The sequence below is a fragment of the Panulirus ornatus genome, chromosome 65 (assembly GCF_036320965.1).
Source record: "Panulirus ornatus isolate Po-2019 chromosome 65, ASM3632096v1, whole genome shotgun sequence".
Taxonomy (NCBI): domain Eukaryota; kingdom Metazoa; phylum Arthropoda; class Malacostraca; order Decapoda; family Palinuridae; genus Panulirus; species Panulirus ornatus.
The window spans coordinates 15,851,501-15,863,783 of record NC_092288.1 but is presented as its reverse complement, the minus strand read 5'-3'; the positions used below and the strand labels follow the sequence as shown (position 1 = coordinate 15,863,783).

The window sequence follows — 12,283 nt, the reverse complement described above, 5'->3', positions numbered from 1 at the left end:
CAAGGATGTAAGAAGTGTACAAATAGGAAGAGGGGCGAGTGATTGGTTCCCAGTGAAGGTTGGTCTGTGGCAGGGGTGTGTGATGTCTCCGTGGTTGTTTAATTAGTTTATGGATGGGGTGGTTAGGAAGGTAAAGAATTTTGGAGAGAGGGGCGAGTATGTACTCTGTTGGGGATGAGAGGTCCTGGGAATTGAGTCAGTTGTTGTCCACCGATGATACAGCTCTGGTGGCTGATTTGAGTGGGAAACTGCAGAAGTTGGTGACTGAATTTGGAAATTTGTGTGAAATGGGAAAGAGGGTGAGAGGCATGCAAGGAATTGAGTGCATTGGAACTATGTGATATAACAGGGTTGACGTGCTGTCAGTGGAGTGAACCAGAGCATTTGAAACGTCTGGGGTAAACCATGGAAAGGTCTGTGGGACCTGGATGTGGATAAGGAGTTGTGGTTTCGGTGCAATACACATTACAGCTAGAGACTAAGTGTGAACGAATGTGGCCTTTTTTGTCTGTTCCTGACGCAACCTCGCTCATACAGGGGTTGGCATGATGCTCTTTCCTGTTGATCGGGGTTAAAGAATAGAGACGAGAATTCACCGTTAGTTGATAGTGGTGATGATCAATTAAGATTACTATTAGGGCCCACAAAGCCATAGTTAATGTAAAACCCCTTAACTCGAACAGAAATACCCTCACTAGGTCAATGGACTGCCAAGCATATTGTGACCACTCTCTTCCGTTTACAAAGGAGGCCACGAATATTCTTACTTTTAATATCTCAATTTGATAGCAGTCATAGAAATTAACTAGCATGCATCCTGACACACCTGCTGGCAATAACTAACACTAATTCACAAATGTAAGGGAAACATAATGAACCTCAACATTTTAAAACAAGCAATACAAGTGTAATTCCTGCGGCACACCATAATACTGAAAAGCAGATCTGCTTAGTTTATGGTGGTAAAAGGTCACTTAAGGAAGCATCAACTGGTTGCACATCACCCTCCGGTCAATTCGGTCCTTTACGTGCACGGGATCCGAGCGTGCGGCTGTCCTTGAAAAGAGACGACCCCCGTTCCCCAGGTCATGTCGGGCTGACCGAGCACTGTTAATTTGTGATGTGATGCGCCCAACGTACGTACTTGGTGCAGCTCACTGTCTCCATATACATGCTGCTAGAATTCTCTTTATACACATGTTGGTGTACGTTCCCTACTGTTGACAATCGGCCCTTACTGTTCTGTTGAAATTGGAATTATCAGTGTCTCTTGTAGACATATTATTAGTTCGTTGCCTTAGTAGGGGAACGGGCCTTGCACACTTTATATAGGCATCCTGTGTAACAGAGCGAGGTATGGCTTACTGGAATTCCTATTAGATTTTAGCGTTATCCCCTTCGGACTGGGCAAACTGTCTCCAAGGCTGGATTCTTAAAGTTGGTTGGATAATCACTGAGCCATTTGTTTTGATACCTAGGCAATTATTTCAGTTTCCTTGGCTAATTACTCCACTAATTCACTTTTCACTTTTGCCTCATATTGTCTTCCATAATCAGATCGGTAGGTCATTTGAAAATGTCAACATTGAAAGGGAAAGCATTTCCTAGTTTGGCATAAAATATTTAACATTCGACGTCAGTCACCGAAGCGTTCGGGGTTGATGGGGACGGCAGGTAGGTTGAGGGTAGCTCCATTGTCGTGAGGAATAGACCAACGAGTGAGAAGGATACATGTAACATTGTTGTGAGGCGGGGTTGTTGTGCTGGTTCATACAGTCTGAATGTGCCATCGTGTCTCCGGCAAGTCTAGGTCAGTTTTCATGTCTCCTTTAAGGCTGCCCTACATGTTACCGCAGGAACCTGCGCTTTTCACTTTCGTTTTAATGTATGGAGTGACTCAAAACTACACATTTTACGGTATCATGTTCTCCGTAGCTACGTGAGATGCGGTACAACACTAGTTTTGAGAGTTACATAGTTTAGCTAACAAGGCACGATAAGTATGATTTTGAACTACATTTAGTTACTTGCATACAATATGAAACATATGGTACGGCGTCCTGTTGCAGGCGACATGTGTAATACGGCGCTTTGGTCAAGGGAATCAATGTGTTAAGGTTGGGTACATTTAGGCTAGGTTACAGGTGTGATCGTTTGATTCTGGATTTTATATCTGTTACGGTACAGAATACTTCACGGATGTTATGATGTATTTATAATAAGACAGAAGCCCCATTGATGACCACAATCATTGAAACATTCAAAATTGAACCAAACTCTTCTCTGTAGACATGATTGTTGACATGACCAGCTTGTTGTTATGGAAGGTGGCTGAGGAGCATCAGAGGGAAAGGTAACTGAGGTGGTGAGAAGAGGTGATTGTTGTGGTATGAGAACTTTTTTATACATCTGTTCCTAAGTGTATTGGGAATTCTCTTGACCTTTCCGGTAGTTCCCCTGACCCCCCCCCCCCCCCTTTTTTTTTTTAGCTCCCTGTTGGTCTGTTAACTTGTAATGAAGGTATGTCAGTGGTGTTGGTAATGAAGATGTAACTAATTATGGCGATGAAGGTCAGTGATGAAGGTAATGAATGTGTGGCCGATCGACGCTTCGTTGGTAGTTTGGGCCTACTCATCTGCTGGGGACATTTTAGGCCCTCATCAAGCTACATCCACCAGTACTGGTCAGTGACATGTGGGGATGACCTCTATAGTAACACTCCAACTTGTTGTTGGTAAAATTGAAATAGAAATGAGATACAGCACGAAGGACGGACAGGGAACGACCACTACAGTCGTCAGGGAAAGTACGTACGTGACAAAGATGCAACAGTCAGTAACTAACAGAATACATAAGAGGCCAAATTGTATACACATAGAGGATTAACCATTTTAACTCTTGGTCAACTTAAAAGACCAAAAGTGTGCCCATTGTTTGTAAATTTAAAATTGCCAAATTTCTTTGTGGCATTAAATGGCAACTGTCCAGCATGTTTTGCCTGCATAATGCCTTATCTTGTCTTCCATAATCAGACGGATTTACTCTGTGTCCCTTCTCACCATAACTCATTTGAAAACGTAAACATTGAAAGGGAAAGCATTTCCTACAGTTTGGCATGAGATATTTAACATTCGATGTCAGTCACCGAAGGGGGCGGGGCTATGGTGCGCCAGTCCTTTAGTTGGTGGGGAACAGTAGGAAGGAAGGGATACCCACGACTGACAGTGTTGTATTTGTGCCGACGCCTTAAGTGTTCCGCTGTGGCTTCGACAAGTCGGGTCAGTTTTCATTTTTTCTTCTGTAAGGTTGCGCTACCTGTTACCGCAGTAACCTGCGCTTCCTCCTTTCGTTTTAATGTTGACATGGCTGATGCATGTCTCATGGAAAATATCACCATTTATGGCAAATTAGCACAGTCAAAACTACCTTATGAATTTTTCACCAAAGTTGTAGCTCTCCTTGCCAGGCTAACTTTGGTTTACACTCCCATACACGTTATTTTCATGTTTCCCTCCTTTGAATATATGCTCTGTAGTAACATAGTAACTTAGATGTTCGAAAAACAAAAAATCCAAAGTAAGACAACTCTTGCAAGCAATTTTGTGAAACCATTGAGCACAGCGAAACATCCTTTGGGTATCGTGGCCAAGCCTTTGACTTGACCCTTATGGTTCAGATCGAATATAAACGCAATCGTCCCCAAAGATTGTGTCGTCGTGCGGAAGATGTTGATGAAGCCGGTGTAGCAGTGAGTAAGCAAGTTTTTCAGTTACTATACAGTACAGTACAGCTAATGTTGGTGTTGCCACCTTCACAGGAAGGTGGGTGATTGTCTTGTTCTTAGGGTGTGGTTTTCGAAGCATACCCGAGTAATTTGAGTAGATTTTGAAGTCTTCGTGTAGGTGAGTAGTTTCATTCGCTCATAATACATTTGGCTGATAGATGCATTGTGTAAATGTCCGTAAATTACCTGAATGTTTAAGGTCATGCGTTTGTTGCAGAATATTTATGTTTTCTCACGATTGCATTGTTAGTTTTTGAGCATTTGCAACATCGTTATTCATAGATATGGCTGTACATGAGAGCTGTTAGTGGCAGCACCAGTGTTTGTGGTCGGCGAAGATGTGCAGCTCTTTGTTATGCTAGAAGTAGCAGAAGAGCTAGAAGAGCTGATTGGCCACACAGTTGACAAGAGGTTCCCGATCAGAAGTGGTGTATTCCTCGTCTGCCGTAGAAACCCACTTAAGGAAATGATGGGCAGCCACGTACTGATGAGTAGGTAGAGAGAGCGTCTAGGAATAGGCCGGTGGAAGCTTTAGTAGCAGGGTGAAAAAGATGAGATATGGTGTAGGCACCGTCTGCAGCTGTGCGGGGCGCAGAGATGTCCACTCAACAGGGATTGAAGTAGTGATACGTGCGCCTGGGATTTTCATTGTTTTATTTAACGAGGTGGGTGAGGAAACCTCTGAGGGCTGGAATCGTTTAATCCAGCAGCTCTGTATCCAAGGAAGATGACACGGTGTGCCAAACTTGCCTGGCTTCATCATGAGGCCATGTTACGGCTGGCCATCAGGATGTCGCGGACAGATGTGACAGAAAGAAAATCTTCAGTTTCACGCATCAGTTCCTCGCAGTTTGTGCCCTATTGTATATTGATGCCACTAAGCCACTTTTATTTTTCACTCTGTCCCATCTTTTGTTAGAGTTTGAGATACGAACACTAGGCACATGTCGAAAGGCGTGCGAACAGATTAACAAGTCTTAATGACAGCGCTCTTAGGAATGTCCGATGGAATCCAATGGAACCTATAGACCAGATCTACTACCGTCAAGAATATTGAAGATCTATAAAGGTCATGGGCGACGCCCTTGGAGTTCAGGATCGAGTAGTGATTTGGCTGATGTTGAATGGGCACGGAAATCACCCTGGGAACCGTGTGAAGATGCGAGACCTAACAGTAGCTGGAAAGATGTAATATGTAATTTTGCAACATTTTTGTCAAACTTTTCCTGCAGGCAACCCTTTCTATGCTGTGGGTAAAGCCGTCGACAAGGTTTGGTGAAAGTAGGAGGTGTGTCTGTGGTGGCTGACAACAGTAGAAGCAAATTATAGAGAGAGGCGAGTATGTCCTTGAACACTGTCATCAGCAGCGTGCCAAGTGCTAGCAGGACTGGTGTAGACAGTCCAGTGATCGTGTCTGGCGGGAGATAGGTTGGGGTAAGAACGAACGCTGGAGTTGACTACTTGCGGGATCCATGACGTGTTTATGGTACTGGGAGGAGGTTCAGCCCCAAGACTGTTAGCTTCACAGCAGCGAGGATGAAAATTAGCCGAAGTCGTTTCATGAGACAACCAGTGGATGTGGACCTTTTACGTGGTGGTTGTGGGGAGATCCTTGCTGGAGAGTGGGGGGTATGCGAAGAGGATTGATCGTAGGAGTCAGAGGGAAACTGTACTTGTGACCAACATGGTCTAGCAAGTGGCGGCTGGAGAGGTCACACACACACACACACACACACACACACGGAACCGATTTTTAATGGAGTGCGGAAGCGTTGGCTGTCAGCAACCACGAGTCTATATTCCTACATTTGGTGCTCTGCCAAATGCTTTGGCTTCCGGTCCTAATGCACGAGACCGATCACTGTGTTGCATGACGAGGACGTACTACCTCACCTTGTGTGCTGCACCATCATATTTATCGGCCAGTTATTTATAGTGTGATGCCTGTGATTATGTCTGTCAAACAATAATGATCACATCTGCAACTGTGGACATGTTGATCAAACTTTCAGATCTCTCTCTCTCTCTCTCTCTCTCTCTCTCTCTCTCTCTCTCTCTCTCTCTCTCTCTCTCTCTCTATGTATATATTATATACCTCGCAAATGCGGGAAATGGCGAATCGTATGAAAAAAAGAAAAAAAAAATATTTTATATGAATTATATTTATTTGTCTGTCTCCCGCGTTAGCGAGGTAGCGCAAGGAAACAGACGAAAGAATGGCCAACCCACCCACATAACACATGTATATACATACACATCCACACACGCACATATACATACCTATACATTTCAACGTATACATATATATACATACACAGACATATACATTTATACACATGTACATAATTCATACTTGCTTTATTCATTCTCATCGCCACCACGCCACACATGAAATGACAACCCCCTCCCCCCACACGCACGCGAGGTATCGCCAGGAAAGACAACAAAGGCCACATTCGTTCACACTCAATCTCTAGCTGTCATGTATATTGCACCGAAACCACAGCTCCTTTTCCACATCCAGGCCACACAAAACTTTCTATGGTTTACCTCCTGCATGTTCAGGCCCTGATAGCTCACAATCTTATCGCTCCATCCTTCCACCTCCAATTTGGTCTCCCACTTCTCCTCATTCCCTCCCCCTCTGACTCATTTATCTTCTTTATCGATCTTTCCTCACTCATTCTCTCCATGTGACCAAACCATTTCAATGCACCCTCTTCTGCTGTCTCAACCACACACTTTATTACCACACATCTCTCTTACCCTTTCATTACTTACTCGAACAAACCACCTCACACCACATATTGTCCTCAAACATCTCATTTCCACCACACCCACCCTCCTCCACACAACCTTATCTATAGCCCACGCCTTGCAACCATATGACATTGTTAGAACCACTATTCCTTCAAACATACCCAATTTTGCTTTCCGAGTTAATGTTCTCGCCTTCCACATTTTTACAACGCTCCCAGAACATTCGCCCCCTCCCCCACCCTGTGACTCGCTTCTGCTTCCATGGTTCCATCCGCTGCCAAATCCACTCCCAGATATCTAAAATACTTCGCTTCCTCCAGTTTTTCTCCATTTAAACTTATCTACCAATTGACTTGTCCTCAACCCTACTCTACCTAATAACCTTGCTCTTATTCTTACTCTCAGCTTTCTTCTTTCACACACTTTACCAAACTCAGTCACCAGCTTCTGCAGTTTCTCACCCGAATCAGCCACTAGTGCTGTATCATCAGCGAACAACTGACTCATTTCCCAAGCCCTCTCATCCACAACAGACTGCATACTTGCACCTCTCTCCAGGACTCTTGCATTCACCTCCCTAACACCCTCATCCATAAACAAATTAAACAACCATGGGGACATCACGCACCCCTGCCGCAAACCTACATTCACTGAGAACCAGTTACTTTCCTCTCTTCCTACTCGTACACATGCCTTAAATCCTCGATAAAAACTTTTCACTGCTAGCAACTTGCCTCCCACACCATATAGTCTTAATACCTTCCACAGAGCATCTCTATTAACTGTATCATATCCTTTCTCTAGATCCATAAATCCTACATACAGATCCATTTGTTTTTCTAAGTACGTCTCACATTCTTCAAAGCAAACACCTGATCCACACATCCTCTACCACTTTGTTTTTCTAAGTACTTCTCACATTCTTCAAAGCAGACACCTGATCCACACATCCTCTACCACTTCTGAAACCACACTGCTCTTCCCCAATCTGATGCTCTGTACATACCTTCACCCTCTCAGTCAATACTCTCCCATATAATTTCCCAGGAATACTCAACAAACTTTTACCTCTGTAATTTGAACACTTACCATTATCCCCTTTGCCTTTGTACAATGGCACTATGCATGCATTCCGCCAATCCTCAGGCACTTCACCATGAGCCATACGTACTTTGAATGTCCTCACCAACCAGTCAACAACACAGTCCCCCCTTTTTTGATAAATTCCACTGCAATACCATCCAGATCCGCCGCCTTGCCGGCTTTCACCTTCCGTAAAGCTTTCACTACCTCTTCTCTGTTTACCAAATCATTCTCCCTAACCCTCTCACTTCGCACACCACCTCGACCAAACACCCTATATCTGCCACTCTATCATCTAACATATTCAACAAACCTTCAAAATACTCACTCCATCTCCTCACATCACCACTACTTGTTATTACCTCCCCATTAGCCCCCTTCACCGATGTTCCCATTCGTTCTCTTGTCTTACGCACTTTATATACCTCCTTCCAAAACATCTTTTTATTCTCCCTAAAATTTAATGATACTCTCTCACCCCAACTCTCACTTGCCCTCTTTTTCACCTCTTACACCTTTCTCTTGACCTCCTACCTCTTTCTTTTATACATCTCTCTGTCATTTGCACCTTTTCCCTGCAAAATCGTCAATGTCTCTTCTCTCACTAATAATCTTACTTCTTCATTCCACTACTAGCTACCCTTTCTAATCTGCCCACCTTCCACGCTTCTCATACCACAAGCATCTTTTGCGCAAGCCAACACTGCTTCCCGAAATACAGCCCATTCCTCCCCCACTCCCCTTACGTCCTTTGCTCTCACCTTTTTCCATAATGTAATCAGTCTCTCCGGGTACTTCCTCACACAAGTCTCCTTCCCAAGCTCACTGATTCTCACCACTCTCTTCACCCCAACATTCTCTCTTCTTTTCTGAAAACCTGTACAAATCTTCACCTTCGCCTCCACAAGATAATGATCAGACATCCCTCCAGTTGCACCTCTCAGCACATTTAACATCCAAAAGTCTCTCTTTCACGCACCTATCAATTAACGCGTAATCCAATAACGCTCTCTGGCCATCTGTCATACTTACATACGTATACTTATGTATATCTCTCTTTTTAAACCAGGTATTCCCAATCACAATTCCTTTTTCAGCACAGAAATCTACAAGCTCTTCGCCATTTCCACTTACAACACTGAACACCCCATGTACACTAATTATACCCTCAACTGCCACATTACCCACCTTTGCATTCAAATCACCTATCACTTTAACCTGGTCTCGTGCATCAAAACTGCTGACACACTCACTTAGCTTCTTCCAAAACACTTACCTCTCATGACCTTTCTTCTCATGACCAGGTGCATAGGCACCAATAATCACCCATCTCTCTCCATCCACTTTCAGTTTTACCCATATCAATCTAGAGTTTACTTTCTTACACTCTATCACATACTCCCGCAACTCCTGTTTCAGGAGTAGTGCTACTCCCTCTTTTGCTCTTGTCCTCTCACCAACCCCTGACTTTACTCCCAAAACATTCCCAAACCACTTTCCCCCTTTACCCTTGAGCTTCATTTCATTCAGAGCCAAAACTTCCAGGTTCCTTTCCTCAAACATGCTATCTACCTCTCTTTTTTTCTCATCTTATTTACATCCACATACATTTAGACATCCCAATCTGAGCCTTCGAGGAGGATGAGCACTCCCCGCGTGACTCCTTCTTCTGTTCCTCCTTTTAGAAAGTTAAAATACAAGGAGGGGAGGGTTTCTAGCTCCCCGCTCCCGTCCCCATTAGTTGCCTTCTACGACACGTGAGGAATGTGTGGAAAGTATTCTTTCTTCGATGTATATCAACTGACTTATATTTCTCTCTTGTGTCTCCCCTGATGTGATTATTACACAAAATTGCACTTGGGAACTTATTGTGTTTCATGTTCCCCGTGGACTCAGGAATATCTAGATCACGCGCAAAATTGTGATCCTTTCCAATATATATATATATATATATATATATATATATATATATATATATATATATATATATATATATATATATATGTATATATATATATATATATATATATATATATATATATATATATATATATATATATATATATTTTTTTATTTTTTTATTTTTATTATATATATATATATATATATATATATATATATATATATATATATATATATATATATATTATATATATATATATACACGCACACACACCAGAACCGATGTCTGTGATGCTGAATCACATGTTCAGTTATCAGAAGTGGCGCTGATTCATTTAGCCTTGTTCTCTCGCACAATAGCTTTCACTATATTTGTAGAACCAGTTTATGCTCGGCCTTAACCAACCAACCTTATCCAACTGATGGTCATTCAAGAGCAGCATATATGGAATTAAAGTTGGTTCACAGGGTAAGATAATGGTAGATCTGAATTCATTTAAGCTCGAAGGAGTTTCACGTCGGGAAAGTGGTATTTTGTCAGTTAGAATAAGTCTCTGGAGGTTATAAATGTGTTGCATGGCGTTGGTAGTTCGAGGTGCATTTTATTTTCGAAATGGTTGGTGAGGTGGGAGGTTGGGAAAGTATATATCGTAGATAAATAACTTTGCGGAAGATGAAAGCCGGCAAGGCAGCAGGTTTGGATGGTATTGCAGTGGAATTTATTAAAAAAGGGGGTGACTTTATTGTTGACTGGTTGGTAAGGTTATTTAATGTATGTATGACTCATGGTGAGGTGCCTGAGGATTGGCGGAATGCGTGCATAGTGCCATTGTACAAAGGCAAAGGGGATAAGAGTGAGTGCTCAAATTACAGAGATATAAGTTTGTTGAGCATTCCTGGCAAATTATATGGGAGGGTATTGATTGAGAGGGTGAAGGCATGTACAGAGCATCAGATTGGGGAAGAGCAGTGTGTTTTCAGAAGTGGGAGAGGATGTGTGGATCAGGTGTTTGCTTTGAAGAATGTATGTGAGAAATACTTAGAAAAGCAAATGGATTTGTATGTAGCATTTATGGATCTGGAGAAGGCATATGATAGAGTTGATAGAGATGCTCTGTGGAAGGTATTAAGAATATATGGTGTGGGAGGCAAGTTGTTAGAAGCAGTGAAAAGTTTTTATCGAGGATGTAAGGCATGTGTACGTGTAAGAAGAGAGGAAAGTGATTGGTTCTCAGTGAATGTAGGTTTGCGGCAGGGGTGTGTGATGTCAATATGGTTGTTTAAATTTGTTTATGGATGGGGTTGTTAGGGAGGTAAATGCAAGAGTTTTGGAAAGAGGGGCAAGTATGAAGTCTGTTGGGGATGAGAGAGCTTGGGAAGTGAGTCAGTTGTTGTTCGCTGATGATACAGCGCTGGTGGCTGATTCATGTGAGAAACTGCAGAAGCTGGTGACTGAGTTTGGTAAAGTGTGTGAAAGAAGCAAGTTAAGAGTAAATGTGAATAAGAGCAAGGCTATTAGGTACAGTAGGGTTGAGGGTCATTTCAATTGGGAGGTGAGTTTGAATGGAGAAAAACTGGAGGAAGTGAAGTGTTTTAGATATCTGGGAGTGGATCTGGAAGCGGAAGTGGATCATAGGGTGGGGGAGGGGGCGAAAATTCTGGGAGCCTTGAAGAATGTGTGGAAGTCGAGAACATTATCTCGGAAAGCAAAAATGGGTATGTTTGAAGGAATAGTGGTTCCAACAATGTTGTATGGTTGCGAGGCGTGGACTATGGATAGAGTTGTGCGTTGAAAAGTAATATATGTATATATATATATATATATATATATATATATATATATATATATATATATATATATATATATATAATATTATAAAGTTAAGAGTAAATGTGAATAAGAGCAAGGTTATTAGGCTCAGTATGGTTAAGGGACAAGTTAATTGGGATGTAAGTTTGAATGGAGAAAAATTGGAGGAAAAGTGTTTTAGATATCTGCGAGTGGACTTCAGAGAATGGAACCATGGAAGTGAGTCACAGGATGGGGGAGGGGGCGAAGGTTCTGGGAGCAATGAAGAATGTGTGGAAGGAGAGAACGTTATCTTGGAGAGCAAAAACTGGTATATTTGAGGGAATAGTAGTTCCAACAATGTTATATGGTTGCGAGGCATGGGCTATAGATAGGGTTTAAGGCGGAGGGTGAATGTGTTAGAAATGAAATGTTTGCATACAATATGTGGTGTGAGGTGGTTTGATTGAGTAAATAATGAAAGGGTAAGAGAGATGTGTGGAAATCAAAAGTGTGGATGAGAGAGCAGAATAGTGTGTTGAAGTGGTTTGGACATATGGAGAGAATGAGTAAGGAAAGATTGACAAGGAGGATTTATGTGTCAGAGGTGGAGGGAACAAGGAGAAGTGGGAGACCAAATCGGAGGTGGAAGGATGGAGTCAAAAAGATTTTGAGTGATCGGGGCCGAACATACAGGAGGGTGAGAGGTGTGTAAGGAATAGAATGAATTGGAACGACGTGGTATACCAGGGTCGACGAGCTGTCAGTGGACTGAACCAGGGCTTGTGAAACACCTGGGTTTAACCATGGCGAGGTCTGTGCGGCCTGGATTTGGATAGGGAACTGTGGTTTCAGTGCATTACACATAACAGCTAGAGACTGAGTGTGGACGAATGTGGACTTTTTGTCTATTTTCCTGGCACTACCTCGCGATGCTGTTTCCTATGGGGCGGGGTAGCGCCAGG

General features: G+C 42.7%; 1 protein-coding gene across 2 annotated transcripts in view; it reads left to right on the top strand.

Annotated features, from left to right (window-relative positions):
* LOC139746557 (prenylcysteine oxidase 1-like) overlaps positions 1-12,283 on the top strand; it is a 631,496-nt gene that overhangs the window by 391,280 nt on the left and 227,933 nt on the right. The window contains exon 8 of one of the 2 annotated variants that reach the window (XR_011712172.1): positions 5,976-6,014. The exons of the other annotated variant lie outside the window; for it this stretch is intronic. The gene's annotated coding sequence lies outside the window, so the exon portion shown is untranslated. Of the gene's footprint in view, positions 1-5,975; positions 6,015-12,283 lie in introns of those variants that run through there. 2 annotated transcript variants of the gene reach the window in all.